The 13731-nt window shown below is 31.8% G+C and overlaps 1 pseudogene; it reads right to left on the reverse strand.

Moving 5' to 3' along the window:
• Window positions 1-7297: 7297 nt before the first annotated feature.
• On the reverse strand, window positions 7298-13239 carry LOC114739768 (MADS-box transcription factor ANR1-like; annotated as a pseudogene).
• Between the last annotated feature and the right edge of the window lie 492 nt (window positions 13240-13731).

Genomic DNA, 13731 nt, shown 5'->3' on the forward strand with positions numbered 1-13731 from the left:
AGTATAGACAATATATATATTAAATAGAAATAAAGTTAAAAAGTTATTAATTTTAAAATATTAATAAATTTTAATTTAAAAGTTTTCTTGATTCTAATACAATATGTTTGAAAGCTGATTATAAATAGAATTAGAGGAATATAAAATGGAGTTCTGTAAATATAAGCAAATTTTAACTGCTACACATTGTCCAAGAAAGAAAGTTTATCTTAAGCTACTTGAGTCATAATGTGCTTGTCTTCTTATTTGCATTAAATTTCATTTATTTCAAATTCTTCTTCAACTATATTTTTATGCTTGCATCTAGGAAATTGTAATAAAGGACCCAGAACTCAGTCACTTGATAATCACTCCTTTGATCCTATTTATAGGGTAAAAAAGAGAAAAAAATTTTAATCCTATTTATAAGTCACTTCATTAAATTTTAACATGCATATACTATTTTATCCTTTATTTATAAGAGTATAGATAATTATCTTTTTTGAATAATGTATTTATTACATAAGAGTAAGATTGGAAAGTTGTTATACTCCTCTGGTCTTGAATATAAGACCCTTATACTAGTATATATAAGGGTCTCATATTTAGGATTAGAGGAGTATTTTAGCATAGAGTTAATACAATTTAAAATCTTTCTTGATCTGCATGAAATATACTGAAAGTGTTTTATAAATAAGATTAAATGAGTAAATATTTATTTTAGACGATGAATATGACATGTGAGTACTATTGAGCTTAGGGGTGGGCAATGGGCGGGGTGGGCTAGCCTGAAGGTTAGCCCATAGCCCGCCTATTTATGAATAAATGGGCATGGGTTAGCTCATAACCCGATAGCAACCCATTTAAACTCGTATTAAATGAGCTACGAGGCAGCCCGCTTGGAGTGACCGGGTTACGGGGTAACCAGTATAGTTTATATATATATATATATATTTGCAGTTTTTTTAGCATAGCTATCTTGTATGCAACCTTGGAAAGCTATCAATAAATTTTACGTACCAAATGGCATATCAAATATGAAATAATGTCACATAATATCAATCACATAATCCTACGTAGAGTCACAAACAATCAAAGTCTTGTCACCAATCATAAAAAGTCTCATAAACTTTAAACTTTAAAGTTCCAACTTCCACCTAAATGACAAAATAAAAGTTCAGACAAGCATGATGCTTGTGATTAAAGATGAATGAGAAACAATATCATCAATTAATTATCCAGCCAGATTTTGAGTATCATCATGTTTTGCTTCAGAATCACTTGAAATAGTTGAATTTTTGACTGCTGACTTTTGCTCTACAAGAACAAAACAAACAAAAATAAGTTAATGTCATTAATATTAATATAAAAAACATAATGCAATGCTGTAAACTCAAAATGATACAGAAATTAGTCAATTACCAACAATAATACTTGTACTCTCATCAAAATTATTAATGTCCAAATCATTTGGCAGAGTGACCCAATGAGAGTCATTCAGTCAAAAGAGTTGAAAGAAATAGATAATGAAACTATGAAAGGCAGAAACTAGGTCTAGAAAAAATTAAAAATCATTTAATTAACTACTGAGGAATAAAAATATTAACAAAAATAAAACTTAAATGGGCAGGTATGGGCAACCCGATGCCTTGCCCATAGCCCATCTCGTTTAATGGGCTGCCTTGCCCATTTAACCCAACCTGTTTAGTGTCTTCTATTTGGGCTAATTTGGCGGGTTTAAACGGGCAAAAATTTATTGGGCTATGGGCAGGCTAGCTGGTTATGGGCTTTTTGCTCACCCCTAATTGAGCTAGTAGCTTCCACACCGTGATTTTTTTTAATTTTTTATTGGTCCCAATAATAAGGTCCAGGCTTGACAATATGCATCCTCTTAGGAAATTGGACATCTTGTATGGGGCCCATTAAGGCTTAGCCCATTAGAGTTGGACAAAACTGTTTCCCTGCTATAAATTACTATTAATTCCTAATTAAGGACTACCCCATTTCTAATATAAGAGTTAGATGGGAGTTGAATTTGATTCTAAATATAATATATTAATCCATTTTTCCTTCATAATTATCATTTTTTCCCAAATCATTCCTACTAATTGTATATGTTAAAACTGTTTGCATTAAATGTAATTTTGACGCAAATGATTTAAAAGGTTATTTTAAAAAAGTTAGCACATATATTTTTTTGAATAAAAACTAATTTAAATAAATCTATATCGAGGACTAGAGGCAGTAAGTTTTTCTTTTTTTTAAAAAAAAATGATCTGGTGTGTGTAGAGCTCAATATTACAGCTTGAAGGGCTAAAAATAATCTCTTTTGGTGGGTGAGCCCAATACGGCCTAGTATCTTTTGGGCCATGACAGGGCCGAACCCATCACAAATTGGGTTCATTCATAGAATCTATTGGGCCATTATTGGGCCAGTTCATTCGGTCTAAGCTTCTCACCTCGTCACCTATGGGATGGATGTGAAACAGCTTACAGGGACAACAATAGGTCTTGTAGGCCTAGAATGCATCAAAATGGCCCACATAAGTCCTGTGAAGCCACAAAACTTCATATTATGGGTATGTTTGGATTGGCGTTGGGTAAAACTGACTTCTAGCTCAACTGACTTTTATAACTTAAGTTAAAGTAAAAGTCAGTTAAGGTATGTTTGAATAAGTGCTTTTAAAAAGTCAGTTGAAAAAGTTAAAAGTTATTTGGATGATTAATAGAAAAGTTAGTTTAGTTGTAAAATGACTGAAATAGGCATAAACTTTATTGAATAGTAGTATTTGAAATTTTATGTTTTTAATATGATAATAGTTTAAAAAAATACATAAAATTATTATGATAAAATAAAAATAGTTTATTTAGGAAATTATAAAATAAAAATGTTTGTTACCCAAAAAAATTTGGAAAAAATATTATACTTACACCGGTGCTCTCTTTATTTAATTATGATATTATACAAAATTCATAAAACAAAACCAAGCCATTGATATATAGCCAACCAAAGAGAGAGATTACCGTCTTAGCCGTTCGTTTTAAAACAAAACAATAATTTTATTATTTTAAAATTTCACTTTTCTTCCTGACACGAAGTCATCCCCACCCTTGTCACTCGCAAGATTAGCCCCGCTCAGCCAAACCCAGTCGCTGCAGTAGAGAAAGAGAGATATGTTTTGTTGTGGCCACAGTGACGGAGGGAGAACAGCCGGCAAGAGCGACGGACGGACAAGCACTCGCGAGAGTGACGGGAGGAGAATACCTGTCGCGAGTGAGGGAGGGAGAACCACAGTCGAATCTTTCTATTCTGAGAGAGAGCAACAGAAGCAAACCTTACAGAGGAGAAGAGCTCGGTCAAAAAGGGGAAAATGTGAGGGGTAAATTTGACAGGTGAAAATTTCAATGCTCATTTAATGCTCATTTAACAGTAGATTGCATTTTCAAACAGTGAGAAGCTGCTTTGCCCAGCATTAATGTAGAAGTCATTTTCCCCCCATAAGTCGGTTGGTGAAGAAGGCCATCCAAACAATCAATTAACCCCAAATAAGCTACAAACCTTAATTTCACACTTTCCTATGCATTTTTACCGTCTCCAACGGCAATCCAAACGAGACCTATATCATTAATTTCACGCTAATGAAGTCCAATTTTACCATATTTTAATACTTATATAAATTAGACATAGTACCTAAATCTTCCTGCAGTAAAGTGGTTGCTTATCCTTATGCACCAACACACATGGTTTTGGGGTTGAACGATGTTTTAAGCCACTTTAAAATTGAAGTAATTTTTTTTGTTTTGACTTTTGACTTTTCTTTATATGTGTACATTTTGAAACTAACTTGTCAATTGACACATCATCCAAATAAATTTCTATCAAACTAACTTTTTTTAATATAAAAATCTATCCAAATGATAATGACATTATAATAATTGACTTTTACCTCAACATCAATTTACAAAAATTAGTTGAGATATACCAACAAAGTTCGGTTTAACAGAAGGAGTTAGTTCTCCACAATATTATGAACTAAGGTTCAAATTTTTATCAGGAGAGATGTCCACATTTAATACCCGATTGCACTTCAAACAGGATTGTCTCCTTACAAAAAGTATCTATTGAAGAATCATTGCTATTCTCTGGACCATTTGTCATTTACTTTCCCCACGTGATAGAACCGAAGCAAATAGTTAACTAAGCAACATGGTAGAAATTATATAACATATTTATATTTTCTTAGTAATAAAAACATGTTGGATGTGCCTTAAAAATAAGAAAGAAAAGTAATGAGAATATTTGACCTTATAAATTTAGAAACAATCTTCTATTTTTAATTTTTTTAAAACTAACTGAAAATTTTCATTTTATATTAATTTTAATATGGCTTTCAATTTTCATTCTCTCTATTTTTACTTTATTTTAAACATACCCCTATCCTTGGCCATAGCCTTTTAGCGAAGATTAACAATGAAATCATGTTCTTTTTAGTGCTTGTTGATTATTTAAAATCCCTTAACAACCTGTTTTCATAATGGACTATGAATACAGCCTTTCAAATTCGTATTTACAAAGAACAAAAAAGTCAAAATATGGTGTTAATTCTTGTATTTTATCAGAGAGAGAATTCATCATTAATTTGAGCCGCATCTAATAAAGTCTCTAATTCTCTATGATTTTTTTGGGTAGTTTCATCTAATAATTACTTAGTTAAGTTTCATTGAGATATATTGCCTCTGATACTTAATATAAAAATTAAATAATTAATCTGCAGATATTAAGAAAATTAGTTAAGTTGATTATTTGCAATAATGTGTTAGGTTTTTTTTAAATTACTCTCTTTAATCATATACTTAGAGGTAAAAATAATAAATTTAGGGAGTCTTATTAGCTGAAACAACATGCTGCTTCGGGAGACCAGAGAATGAGTAATATATTAGGGCTTCTGATTTCTGCTTCGCAAATTGAGTAATAAATTTGCCTATCAAGTTTTACATCTCAAATGAGCGTTATTTTAGAGGGGTTGGAGAATGATGCAAGAGCTCTTCCGAGGGATCCTCTGGACTGTCTTCTTCTCTTTGTAGCATGCATTTGGTTTAGTAGTTTAATTTACAAATTTTGTTATGAAAAAGATTATCACTAATTAATTAGCGACAAAATTCTATCACTAAACTTTGTCGTTATTTTACTCTTTTTTTTTGTAGTGATATTTTGAGTACAGAGGTTATGTTTTTAGGATCTAAGGTGTTAGCCAGCACAATTGCTGCCCCTTAATTTCTGTCATTTCTCAAATGTTTTTTTTCTTATTTCTTTTTATCATTAGATTCTACATAAAATGATTAACATTTTGATATCTTACGGGTAGAGATAGCGATATGGGCTCAATGTGTACATGGTGCAGTTTTGAATTTTTTTTCCTTTTAATGAAGCATAACTTGTTTGTGATATATGACTCATCATTCTTGCATATGCTATACTTTTCTGCCATCCATGCAAGAGATTTGATTTCTGTTTCATTAATGCTTGTTTTAATTTTTAAGCATGAGGTGCGTTGAAATATAGTCTATTCATTAAGTCAAGACTTTGGAACTTTAAAAGGTTAAGATGAATATAAAAATATATTGAAGACAATTAGAAATATGAACTCTTCGGTTTGAACTCCTCATCAAAGATTAAGCAAAGACATAAACAGATAAGAACCATGCGAGATCAGTTCCCTTTTGATGGTTGTTTCAATGAGGGTAAGATTTCTGAGATCAGATTCATGCCCTTGTTTTTTTGGCCAAACTCCATCCATTTGGTCGCCACATGAGACACGTTTAGTTTGATAAATGAGCAATGTACCTTAGCTTGTTAAAGTTCTTATATTATATATGAATTTACAACAATATCCAGTATATACGTCTGATCCTCACAGAAATTAATTAACGATGGAACATGTCATAGCATGTAAGCATTGATATGCTGCTCTGGACTTCTGGTTCTAACCTGTTGGAGAGAAATATATCCCCCTCATGAAACTTTATCTTTCTACAGAAAAGTTGTTGGCAGCCTGCTGTTTGACAGTTTTAGGTTGTCAGAGTTACTGCTAGAGCAGATGGAGCCTGTCATAGAATTTTGGGTCTTTAGTTATAGCTTTTGAGACTAAACAGCACGAGTACAGAATGCACATACAAAACACATTCAAACTATTTATATTTATATGTACATAAGTAATTTTCAATATGCTTTATTAAAAATATTTAAGATTATTAAATTTGTCTTAAAATTTAATAATTTTTTTAACTTTGACTTTATTTGATATATATACTTTTCTCGAGAAAATAACAATTTACACAATAAATGAGTGATAAAATAGTATATTCACATTAAGAATTTAATAATGTAACTTATAAAGAGAACACAAAGATGTTTTATCTCTGCCTTGTGAACCAAAGGGGCTATATATGATCAGTTTGAAGCGATATACTCCCTCTAATCCTCATTATAAGGGACTGATAACCAATTTACATGTACTAAAAAAAAATCAAATGCATTAAATTTGTCATAAAATTCAAGTGCTTACCAATATTATCCTCATTAACTATAATAAATTTCAACATCATATTGATTTCTAATCTCTTACTATCCTTATTAAAAATGGGCCTGTATTGGGAAAAAAATGTTTAATGCTTATTAAAAGTATCATATGATCTTATAAAAAGAACAAAAAATTTCTTCTAATACGGGTCCTATAATAAGGATAAGAGGGAGTACCTCAGTTCCATAGCTTTTGCTTGTGGCTGGTTCAGCTCTGGATGGTCTGGGGCTTGCAAACCATATTTGTTGATGGTATTGTATGGAGGATTGGAAATCCCATTTTCTTCATTCATATTGATCCTTGCTTCATGAATCTGATTAAGATGATAACCTTAGAGTGTTTTGTCATTTAATGATTACCCTCTCCCCTCTTTTGTGGTTGTTGAGGACAAGATAAGGCATATGAATGGAATGTTTCTTTTTCGAACTTACCTTCTGTAATTCTACATTTTCTTTAGTAATAAGGTGTGTCCTTTTATGGAGCTGTACATTTTCTTGTCGGATTTGATTTCCCTGCAATAGTATTTCAATGGTTTGGCTGCAGTTTGTAGGGAAGACCTTTCTAATATGGAAGGGGCAAAAACAAAATTATCTTTATATACCTTTTGTTGCAGCTCTTCAATCTCATCAGTTAACATTTGATTCTGCAAATTAAATAAATCAGTTATCAATTTATGATAATATATCATTAATCCTGTCATGTAAAATTAACTAATGAAGATGGTCTTAATCTATCCATCATACCTTTTTTATTCGGACACCCTTTAAACTCATCTCCAGTTGATTTTCCAAATTTTGCAGTTCGTTAATGCCCAAACCAGAAAGTTGTGCACCCATGCACTGCCTACGTACATGTTTACCAAAAGGAAGTCATATATACTTTCGAAACAATATAATTTTTTAGATAAACCAATAAAGATGAAATTGTTGACCTTCATAATCCTTTTTAATTGATGCTTTGAATTCTTAGTCATCATGATATAATTGATATAATAGTAAACAACACACACACACACATATGTAATTGAGCACAAGATCTATTTTGTTACTTATCCAGCGGCTATGGTGTTTAGTACTACAGTATTTACCGGGAACACATGCAATTTTTCAGTTAAAATAATCATTCATTGGTAAGTTGTGGTTTACTAAATATCTGCAGTTTATTATAATCAGAAAAAGTAGAAATAATTGCTTCTTCTTCTTCTTTTTTTTTGAGAAAGCATGCACGTTGGATGAGTTCAAAGGCAGTACTGTGTTGTAGTGCCTTTTCTTTTTCCTCCGTGTCATCATGTGTTTTGCCACCTAAAACTTAACAATGCTTATTATTCCAATGTTTGCGATGCTTTTATTATACAGTTATCTTGCTATTGAGTGGTTAATTAGAAACAGTTACCTGTGGCATTCCTGCAAATGTTGCAGTTGTTGCCTCAATACAATCACTTCTCTCTGCCAAAGCTACGAAGTGCAAACACAGAGATAGATATATATATATATATATATATCAAATAAACATAAGATATAAATATTGTATCAAATAAAGAGCAATGCAAATGTAAGAATTCAAAGTATCAAATAACTTTGACTACTCTGGCGTACTGTTCATTTGGTAAAGTTAAGTTGTGGGATTATTTTATGGAAATAATACAAGTATATGTATCGTGGGATTATCATTTTGGAAATCAAAGCAACATGAATCTCGAGGCATATATGGCCAGAATGGGGGGTATGGTCAAGAATGTTGATGAACATGAACAAGTCTCTGGGATAACATGAGAAGATCAGTTTTCAAGTATACAAACCTATCCACAAAGTATTGAAGAGAGGATAGTAAGGATGCATGGACGAAGCCCTATATCAACGAGAATGGAAGTTTAGTGGCAGAAGGAGTAAGCAAGAATGACCCCTAGAGATTTCAGGATAGTCGAGGTGGGCATATATGCTAGTCGGGTTCAATGATGTGCCTCAGAAGCAGAAATTATAAACAGCCGTGGGTTTGAAAGTTAGTGCCCTTAACTTGTTCTATTGGACTTAAAGTAGGTCTCTAATATCTATTTGGAGTTCTTTCAAGACCAAGGTTTACTTAACAGATTTCATTTTTATCAGTAAAGTGACAACACTAAGCGAATGGATGATTTAAAACGAGATGGATCAGTTACAAAGAAAATTCCTCTAACTAAGTGGCATACTTGATGACGTCTTAAAGGTCATGTTTAAGAATAGGTTGTCTAAAGAGGTAAAGGCAGGTGTGCACTTAATTAAGCCATGAAGTGTATTTGAAAGAAAGCACCCATGAAGTGTATTTGAGAGCTGTCGTATGACTAAGGAATTAATTCATTTCTAGGCAAGAGTCAAATCTTCAATGAAGATTCCAACTCTTATTGAGAGTAAAGTTGATTTTATTGGCCATTCCTATGCCTAGTTGTATAGATTTGAATTTTGAGCTTTCTTTGGGTTTATTGAATGCATGTACCTCAAGAATACTGATGGACTAAAAGGTGAATATATATGGGTTTTTAGCACCGACCTAGTGTTCTGTTTAATAAGGTAAGCCCCAACTTACTGCAAAACGTATAGCACTTTGACCCTATCATTCAGAGACGTAAGTTTACAATTATATATATGTATATTTTTAGCTAAATTAAATATGTATCCCCAAAGGGCTTAAACTATTGGGAAGACAATTAACCATATATAGTTTTAATTCAACCATAGTTAAGCCCAGAATAATAACATAACCGAATCTCCTTTTCCTTATAGTGTGTTTCTGATGTTTTATAATTCTACTTGGAAAACTAGTGCATGTTAGTTCATCTTTTGGGATAGCATTAGAAAGCCTCATTAGAATCATAGAAAGCTAGTCGGATGACAAATGATGTTTGACATGTCTCTGGAGCGCAATTGACTTTTTACCCAAAAACTACTTTAAAATTGAAACAAACTTTCTCTGGCTTTTGGCTTTTTTTCAACTTTGAACCTTCTTAAATTGCCTTTCAATATATCATTCAAACAAATTTCCGCGTTGCACTAATTTACTATAACTCAAACTTCGGTTTGCTATAATCATTTTGGAAAAAAGTCACATTTGGCGATGTCAATCCAAACAAGCCCAATATCAGGACCATGCCTTGCTAATGCCTAGTAGCTAGGTATGATTAATATGAAAAAAAACATTAACGTAAATTATTTGGAGAATGGTATTTTGTGTGTTGTACCTTGACTTCCGAATCAGGATTCATATGCTGATGTTGTTCCACTTTACGTGGTTGTAGCGCTCAATAATAGATCTTATGCTGCCATAAACGAAGAGTCAATTAGTAATTAAAATGAAAAAAACAGAAGGATCCTTCTTTTTCTTTAATCTAATGCAAACCAAATAACCTTAGTTATCATGCATTCCACCTTTTATTTGGACATGGTAGATTGAATACATAATATAAAATTTATCTTTATATTGATGAGGATGCAAGCCCCAAAAATATATCCTTTTGACACCAAGCTAAGCAAACTTCAAGGAGCTGCTAACTGAAAAGAAAAAAAAAAAACACACGCACAACACACAGAGTAGTGATTTGTTCTGATATTGTTTAATCATTTTCTGTTACACACATATCTGTAGCATCCAAATTTTAATGTTGAAAACAATTTTGTAATTGTTTAAATCATAAAACAATGTCATGATTAAAAGAACAATCAAATGTCAGAACCTAATGCGTGATTATGAAGCTTTTTTTAAAAATTTGCATTGAGATTAATATAAGTATGATCATTACAGCGCGTACTCATACTTCAATGGTATCCAATGGTTACTTATGTTTCAGAAAAGCTGATACTCGTATGATCTTTTGTGGGGGCAGAAAAATGACTTGAACTTAAAATGGTTATACTATACTAATTGAGAATTTTGAAACATTACGTTTTGACTATTTTTTAACGATGCGATATTTATAAATGTTCATTATGTCATTAAATATTTTTTTAAAAAATATTCTTTAAAAAAATATTTCTATATATTACAATATTATTGACAATTTGGTAACAAAATTAAGCTTTTATTTCTAATCATTTAATTACCCGGAGTTTACTCAAACACAAATATATGATGTTGTATTTTAACTTACATGAGTTAACATATAATTATCCTTGTAAAAATTAAAAAGCACCATAACATGCTAATTAAAATCTTTAAAAAAAAAAAACTTCAGCCTTAATCAATCCCCCCCCAACTTGGAACAACCTGTTACATATCAACTATATATTTTCAATTCTTGTCCAGCTCTAAAGACGAACGGGTAATTGTCCAAAATAGAGTACTAATCAATTTAGCATCCAAACCATGTATTTTTATTAGAATTGAATGAACTACGACTGATGAGGAATTAAAACATGTTCGAGTACTTGTCTGTCCGTGTTTTATTAAAACTCGTTTTAAATTGGTTAGATTAAAGTAGCATCCAGCAGCTTGATATTATTTTCCAATTGTATTTAGTACCACTAATCCTATTTATGGTGTATGCAACACCTTGATGTTATTTTTATGGTGCTTCTAGTACTTTAATATTTATTTATAGTGCATCTGCCATCCCAAATCATAAATAAGATTGGAGTGTTGGATTACATTAGGGGATGTTGGATGTATCAGGAAAATGACATCTGGGTGCTGAATGCATCATAAATAAAATTAGAATGCTAGATTGGATGTTACTTTACCATTTTAAATTTGCAAAACTTAGTTTTGTTTTCTCAAAATTTTATTTAGCATTCGTTAACCCAAAAGATTTGAAAACGACTATATATAATAAATATTAGTTATGCTATGTAAGGGGAAAAACTACTTTAATTCTTAATGTAAGAGTTACTCAATTAATTTAGGTAGATTAAAGAAGCTAAATAAATTATTTAATTCTAACAAATATGACATAATCTCCTTCAAATACTCCTACAGAACATTCGACTACATATCCTTCTATAGATTAAATAAGTGAGTTTGACAAGAAAAAAGAGAAATTTGATACATAAATAAATTAAGGTTTTATATTTAAGACTAAAATCAACTCCTTAACTAACTTCTACATTTAAGAACAAAAGAATATATAGTTTGAAGATTCAAAATAGACGGTCAAGCCATAGCACAAGTACATACACCTCTCAGTTGTATACCAACCCAGTCCTTACTAATATGCTATAACATAAACATTACAAATTGCCTAGTTCTATTGGATCCCAATATCGCCAAATATTTATCACAAGTTAATAAACAAATCAAAATAAGTGAATCATCATAATAGTGTGCAAAATCGCTTATGCACGTATATATAAAATCAATGAATTATTCAGCAGTTCACCAGAAGATATGTATTTTTTGAAATCTAAAAGTATCTTATGCATGCATAACTTTTCAAAGTATCATAGTATCAATGCTTAGAGACTATCTGCTTAGGTACGGGAAAGGCATCTACAGTGTACAATCTAATATTCATCATATGTAGTTCAATTAGTCTGAATCTCTTAGAATTTTATTTTTCATTGTAATGTTTGAAAGAAGAAGAGAGAAAAAGAGGTGATGACTGGACCTTAAACATGCTTCAATTATTGTGTTAAAATATCTTCTTTTCGAACTTTAAATATCTTTACAACAGTAACTCTAGATTTTTTTTTTGAGCAAAACAGTAACTCTAGATTGAATTCTAAGAGTGGCACAATTTTTTTCATCGATCGCTGTCATAGAAAAATTCGACAGAGCTTTACTTCAAGAGTCTAACATAACCCTTCTCTTTTTCCCAGATTTGGGACTGGCTATAAAACAGATAGAGTTAGATAGAATTCTTAGAATAACATGACCCTCCTTCTTTTCCCAAGTTTGGAGCCGGCTATAAAACATCGATAGAGTTAGATAATATTCTTAGAATACTTTCAAATATTCCTTTTCATCGAATTCACTGCCTAGCATCTTCTATATCTGAATTTTAGAAAGTGTGTAACTGTCAATCATTGGGTTAATCAGGCAATCTAGTCAACATATTATTGGCTCAAATTAAGAATGACCTACAAAAGGGCACAAAAAACAAAGATAAGAGAAAAGAACATGAACAAAAAGAACAAAGATCTCAGCTAGCAGAAGGACGAAGAGTTTCTTATATATCACATATTCATCAGAGCTTGCATGCATGGAAATTTTGATATCCGTCACGCATTTAGAAGGAGAAAACTAATAGCCAAACGTACTACTAAACATCAATTACAAGCTCACAGCTCGATACTCTTGGTGAATAATATATGTTCAAGTGGGTGTTTTATACATATATATATTTTAATTTCTTGTAGCTTGCACCAACAATAACCAGTGTCTGACAGAATATCAGATTCAAGAAAACTTGACACAGTAAAAAGAAAAATGAAGAAGTCGAAGCCAGATCAAAAGATGCGCTAGTTTCTGGTAAAACAAAGAAATGTAAACGAATTGGGAACAAGGAATATATACACACATACACATATGCATACCTGGAGCTTCCATATTCATAGAGCCTGCCAGTGCTGGAGAACACAATCACGCCAACTTGCGCGTCGCAGAGGATCGAAAGCTCTCTTGCTTTCTTGAGCAATCCATTTCTTCTCTTAGAGAAAGTCACTTGCCTGCTTGCTGAATCTTCAATCCTCTTAATCACAATCTTCCCTCTCCCCATTTTAATTTCTCTTTATAAGGCCTTCACCTTTCAGATCAACCACACAAACAATCAGCAAATATTGTATTTCGTCGAACAAATTCACAATCAAAAACACCATTCCAGAAGCGGAATCAAAATAAATTGTACTGAAACCATATAGATAGAACATGGAGAAATAAAAACAAGGGAGAATCTTAATCAGTAGTGCATATATGCCTCAGAAGCGGAAATTTACAGCAAAAAATGTTAAGAGTTGGGCGAAGAAGAAGCTGAAGAAGACGATTTTTTTTCTTCTTCTTTTCTTTCCTCTCTCTGTTGGAAGGTCCGAGTGACAGAGGCTTTCTATGAATGATGTTGAAGTTCGAACACTCTATACGGAAAGCCTGAAGTAGCATTATTTTGTTTGTCTCGATTTTCATAATTCTGGGCTTTAAATATTTTTCTTAGTGTGGAAAAAGGGAAAACCGGGTTGGGCAGTAAGAAAACCGGTTTGTGGACAAAAAAAAAAAA

The sequence above is a fragment of the Neltuma alba genome, unplaced genomic scaffold (assembly GCF_004799145.2).
Source record: "Neltuma alba isolate B1F8T4 unplaced genomic scaffold, ASM479914v2 tig00002907_pilon, whole genome shotgun sequence".
Taxonomy (NCBI): domain Eukaryota; kingdom Viridiplantae; phylum Streptophyta; class Magnoliopsida; order Fabales; family Fabaceae; genus Neltuma; species Neltuma alba.